We start from the raw sequence: 6,374 nt of genomic DNA on the forward strand, positions 1-6,374 counted from the left end.
AGTGTGAGCACCGCACCAACACACTCCTCACCAGCGTGAACACAGCGCCAACACGCTCCTCACCAGTGTGAACACAGCGCCAACACGCTCCTCACCAGTGTGAGCACTGCACCAACACGCTCCTCACCAGCGTGAGCACAGCACCAACACGCTCCTCACCAGCGTGAGCACCGCGCCAACACGCTCCTCACCAGTGTGAGCACCGCACCAACACGCTCCTCACCAGCGTGAGCACAGCGCCAACATGCTCCTCACCAGCGTGAGCACAGCGCCAACACGCTCCTCACCAGTGTGAGCACCGCGCCAACACGCTCCTCACCAGTGTGAACACAGCACCAACACGCTCCTCACCAGTGTGAGCACAGCGCCAACATGCTCCTCACCAGCGTGAACACAGCACCAACACGCTCCTCACCAGTGTGAGCACAGTTTGTGTCACGCACCATCCACGCGTGCCACGTGGACCCGGCACTGACAGTGCAATGCCAGCTCACACAGCACCTGGGCAGCAGAGCTGTGCAGAGCACACGTGAGCAGGTGAGGCGTGACCCAGGCCAAACTCAAAGAACAGAGTCGCCCCTCCCCCCCAGCCCCGTCCCCCCCCCAGCCCCGTCCCCCCCCAGCCCCGTCCCCCCCCAGCCCCGTCCCCCCCCAGCCCCGTCCCCCCCTCCCCCCCCAGCCCCATCCCCCCCCCCGCTGTACCTCTGCGGTCCTCGTCACAGCCAAGGCATCCACTCCGGGGAAGGCCGGTCCCCGCAGGCCGGCCCGCTCGCAGCCTTCTGTATCTCGGCCCCCGTTGGAGTCTGCAAAGCACAGGGGAGTGTTTAGGCCGGGGCCTGGGCATGGGGTGCCGCCTGCTTCCGGGCACTCAGGGCTGTGGGCGGGGGGGCACTGGCAGCCTTCCCTGAAATGCACCGGCTCTTCCCGTACCACCTCCTGTGCCCACCGATGCAGAGTGCACACGCACGTGTGTGAGCTTGCGTGTGCACACTGTGAGGTGCTTGGCACACCGGCATGGCCACAGTCAGATCCAGAGCCTTCTGTGGCACTGAGCCTTTTCTCTGTCCTCATTTTTCTCTGAGACTCCCCCTAAGTCCAGTGCCTTCAGTCGGTGTGCAGCCTCCCGAGGGCCGCCCGGAAGAGGCGTCCTGCACACACTGGGGCTGGGGTGCCGGTCGGGATCGCGCCTCACGCTTCCGCTTCCTCCCCTTCCACCTCCTTCCCCACTTCCCCTCTTCTGCTTCCCCTTCCACTTCTTCCTCTCCCACTTCCTCTCTTCCACTTCCTCTCTTCCACTTCCTCCTCTTCCCCCCTCTTCCTCTTCCCAGCGCTGCACTGTCCTCGCTCCTGGAGGCCCTCATACCCCTGGCCTCCACAGAACACAGAAAGCAGCCAGGGCCAACTTGGACCCTTCCGTTCCCACCTGGGGTCCCGGACGCTCTTGGGGAAGGGAAGGAGGGCGTGGGACAGACACGTTTGGGGGGCTATGAGGCGCCCTACCCTCTGCCCCCACCCCTCACCCCTCAGACCCTTCCACATCCCTTCGGGACATGAACACAGAGACCTAAAGATACGGTGCAAGCAGGCACGGCGGCTCTACACGGGTGTCCTGCCTGACCTCACCCGTTCCTGGAACAAGCCCCAGCCCCTCGCGTGACCCCTGCCCCGGCCCCTCCTGCGCTGTTTGGGGATGCTCCAGCCACACACCCCCCCGCCTCCACCCCTCCTGTACTATTTGTGGACGCTCCAGCCCCTCACATGACCCCCCCCCGCCCCTCCTGCGCTGTCTGTGGATGCTCCAGCCCCTCACACCCCCCCGCCCCGCCCCTCCTGCGCTGTTTGTGGACGCTCCAGCCCCTCGCGTGACCCCCCCGCCCCCGCCCCCGCCCCTCCTGCGCTGTTTGTGGATGCTCCAGCCCCTCGCGTGACCCCCCCTGCCCCCGCCCCTGCCCCTCCTGCGCTGTCTGTGGATGCTCCAGCCCCTCGCGTGACCCCCCTGCCCCCGCCCCCGCCCCTCCTGCGCTGTTTGTGGATGCTCCAGCCCCTCGCGTGACCCCCCCGCCCCCGCCCCACCCCTCCTGCGCTGTCTGTGGATGCTCCAGACCCTCACACCCCCTGTCCCGCCCCTCCTGCACTGTCTGTGGATGCTCCAGCCCCTCACACCCCCCGCCCTGCCCCTCCTGCGCTGTCTGTGGATGCTCCAGACCCTCACACCCCCTGTCCCGCCCCTCCTGCGCTGTCTGTGGATGCTCCAGCCCCTCACACCGCCCGCCCCGCCCCTCCTGCGCTGTTTGTGGATGCTTCAGCCCCTCGCGTGACCCCCCTGCCCCCGCCCCTCCTGCGCTGTCTGTGGATGCTCCAGCCCCTCGCGTGACCCCCCTGCCCCCGCCCCCGCCCCTCCTGCGCTGTTTGTGGACGCAGGCCGCACTGGCCAAGCGCAGCTGTGCACACCACGGCCAGCCAAGTTTCTCCTCTCCAGGTGCCGCTCGGCCGTCTCCTCTAGGATCCTCAGGCCTGGCAGCAAAACACGAGAGGCAGCTGTCGGCGGAGCGGAGCACACTGCAGGCTCTGGCCTCATCTGCCGTCTAATGAATACTTTCCAGGTCGCCCGGCCACGGGAGCATCTGTGCTCCATCCCCAGAGACACAGAGGGGGGGGGAGGGGGGGAGGGCTGTCTCCCGGAGAGCCGGGCATGCGGGGGAGGGGCACAGGCGACCCGGCGACTCTGCCTCAGGCAGGCAAGCTCCCTGGAGCCGCTGAAAGTGCCTGGTGCGGTGGGTGCGTGCTCGCCCTCTCCCTCTTGTTTTTATAGCTCGGCTGGGTGCCACTCCTGAGAGCTTCCCGCGGGGTCCGCGGGCCACGGGGAGCCCTGAGACCCCATGGCGAGGGGCAAAGAGGTGGGTGCGAGGGTCTGCGAGCGGCCGTGCAGGGCCACACGCCCGTGGGCTCAGAGTCGCAGGGCAGAAGTGAATTCTGCTTTCCAAGCCTTTCCTTGAGGTGAGTGGGCAGACGATGGACGGTGCCTTCTCACGCAGCATGCACACACGCCACACGCCAACAGCACACACGCCACACGCCAAGGGCACACACGCCACATGCCAAGGGCACACAGGCCACACGCCAAGGGCACACAGGCCACACGCCAAGGGCACACACGCCACACACCAAGGACACACACGCCACACATCAAGGGCACACATGCCACATGCCAAGGACACACATGCCACACGCCAAGGGCACACAGGTCACACGCCAAGGGCACACATGCCACATGCCAAGGGCACACATGCCACACGCCAAGGGCACACATGCCACACGCCAAGGGCACACATGCTACACGCCAAGGACACACATGCCACACACCAAGGGCATACATGCCACACACGCCGCATGCAGCATACACACATGCCACACACAGCATGCATACATGCCACACACAGCATGCACACATGCCACACGCCAAGGGCACACGCGAGGCAGGGGCCCCCCAGAGCACACACATGCTACATGCCAAGGGCACATGCGAGGCCTGGGGCCCCCCAGAATACACGCGAGGCAGGGGCCCCCCAGAGCACACACATGCTACACGCCAAGGGCACACACAAGGCCCGGGGCCCCCCAGAGCACATGCACACACACGCACACACATGCACACACACACAGCTGCCCAGGGCCCTCTCCACCCCTAGCTGCGCCGCTGGCCCTCCTGCGTGTCCCCCTTGCCGCCCCCCCCCCTTGGGTGATGTTTTCTCCCAAAGCCTCTGGAACAGGCCCAGTTCTTTTGTTATTTCAGGTTGTTTTATTTCTAGCAGCTTTTCGTTTCTGGGACCACAGGATGGGAAGGGCGTCTTCCCCCGACTGCGGCAGAGCGGCACCCGGCCTTCTGAGCAGAGCCGGGTGCAGTTTGGGGCAGAAATAGCCTCCCCGATCCGAGAGAGCACAGCGGCCACGAGTGGCCGGGAACGCCAGCAGACGCCAGGCCAGTGCCCACGGCTGCAGCATGTGGGCGCGAACCCGCAGCCTGGGAGCCAGGCTCCGGGGAGACCACAGCGGGCCACAGCGGCGTGGGAGCGGGGTGGGGGGAGCCTCGGACTCACTCTGGGGTCAGTGGGGGCGCGAGGCCTTCTGCTGGCCCCAGAGCTGCCCGGGGGGGGGCACCTGCCCAGGAGGGTGGAGCACAGAGCCCCTCCCTGGCCCCGGACCCCGGTCCAGCGGCGGCCTGTGTCAGGGATGGCTGTGCTGAGCCCACGCCGGTACTCTGGGCACAGGCAGCTTACAGGGGAGCGCAGGACAAGGGTCTGACTGCGTGGCATCAGAGGCCACGGGTGGCCTTAGGCCCTTGGCTCGGGGAAATGGCGCCCGGGAGGAAGGTCAGAGGCAGAGACTGAAGGTCCGGCTCCAGCTCAGCTCCAAGCAGAAGGCTGTGCCTGACAGCAGTTTCTTTGGAAGGGCAGGTGGGGTAGAGGGGGGCCCTGGGAGGCTGGGGGGGTGGAGAAGGGAGATGAGGGGGTGGAGGAGGTGAGGAGGGCGGAGGGCCTGGGCCTCGCAGCGGCAGAGGCTCGGCTGAGGGTGTGAGGTGTCCCTGGCTTCCCCCTCTGGCCCCTGTGTGTGTTTCTGGCCCGGTGGGTGGCAGGTGACACGACTAGCCACCCCAAGCCCCGAGCAGTTCCGAGTACAGGGTCCAGACTCGGCATCCGCAGGACGAGGGCTGTCACCCACGCTAGCAGCCCGCGGAGCCCAGATCCCTCAGGTTCATGCTGTGGACACCTGCTTCTCCTGAGCACGGTCAAGGACCCTCCGATGTCCCGGGACGGGGGCTGCCGGGGCCATGGGGACGGGGGTCCCGGGATGGGGGGGATCCTGGGGTTCCTGAGGGATGTGACAGACCAGCGGGCCCTGGGGTCAGGAGACCCTGGGGGTCAAAGTGCACTGTCAGTGTAAGTTAACTCTGTCATGGCTGGGCCCAGTGGCCTGCACAGGGAAAGGCTGACCTTGGTGTAGGTCTCAGTCCACCCTGGCTGTGGGCGCGGCCGAGCAGCGTCGTTCGCGACACACAGTCGGGGGAGGCGGTGTGCTGGCCTCTGGCTCCTCCTTTTCCCCTTGTACCACACAGGCCCCAGCCGGGGTCACGGCGAGCCTGCTCCCTCAAACTCCCCCAGTGCCCCCTCTTCAGTGGAGGCTCTCCATCTCGCTGGGCCAGGAGATGTTGAGGACCACAGGCGTGGAGGGCGCTGGGCCCAGGGAGGCCTGCGTTGGAGTCAGGAAGGTTCCGGGAGTGTTTCCTCACCGCGTGAAGGAAGGCCACAGTGCTGCGCGTGTGGAGGGAGGTGGAATCTCTAACACTGTACAGGCCCCAAAGTGGAAAAACCTGTTGTTTTTCCTGCACTGAGCTTGAGTGGAAACAGCAGTGCGTGTGTCTGCGACTCCTGCGGAATCCCACAGCTTCCTCTGCTGCTTGCTGCTTCCTGCACGGATGGAGAGGGGCCCTGCGGGGAGCCGGGGTCTCCTGTGGCCCGTGGCTCACCGGTCCAGCTGTGGTCCAGCTGTGCAGCCTGCTGGGGGGAGGGAGAACGCAGCCTGCCTGCTCTGAGTGCAGAGCTCATATTCTTCCTCTGGCTTTCTTCTGCTTTGCTTTAAAAGACAAAGACACTGGACACTCACACCTGTGATCCCAGCTACCCAGGAGGCTGATATGTGAGGATCCAAGTTCAAAGCCAGCCCAGGCAGGGAAGCCTATGAGACTTGAATCTCCACTTAACCACCAAAAAGCTGGAAGCGGAGCGGAGGCTCAAGTGGTAGAGCACCTACCTAGCACATGTTCAAACCCCAGTGCTGAAAAGGGGGAGGAGGAGGAGAGGGGAGGGGAGGGGAGGGAGGAGGGAGTGCACACTGGCTAGCTCTCCTTAACATTTTCAAATCTGAGCTACGCTCTCCTGTTTGTATCTATGCGCTGCTTCAGGCCAGCAGGTCCCCTGCAGGCTCTGTCTTCGCGTTGTGCTGCGTTGCGATGCCGGGGTGTCTCTGAGCCCTCGCTCTATGAACAACTCCCCGAGGCGGATCACGGGGGGCGTGAGGGGCGTCCTCTGCTTCCCAGGGCAGCAGGTGAACCACGGAGCTGGGCTCTGCTGTCGGCACTCATTTCCAGCCGTGCTTCTGAGACTACCACCATCACCACCACCACGTCCCTCCGGCGCGAGCTCTCTATCTCCTGGCTTCTGAAGAGCAGGGGGTTGAAGCCAAACTCCACAATGCTCAGCATCTCCAGAGCTGAGACCCCCCACCCCCGAAAGGCTGGCCTCCCACATTGCTGCCTCGAATTTCAAGTCCCAGAACCTTGAGTGAACCCAGACTCCTCTGGGGCTGGGCTGACTCCG

The sequence above is a fragment of the Dipodomys merriami genome, unplaced genomic scaffold (assembly GCF_024711535.1).
Source record: "Dipodomys merriami isolate MVZ:Mamm:240054 unplaced genomic scaffold, mDipMer1.0.p SCAF_116, whole genome shotgun sequence".
NCBI lineage: Eukaryota > Metazoa > Chordata > Mammalia > Rodentia > Heteromyidae > Dipodomys > Dipodomys merriami.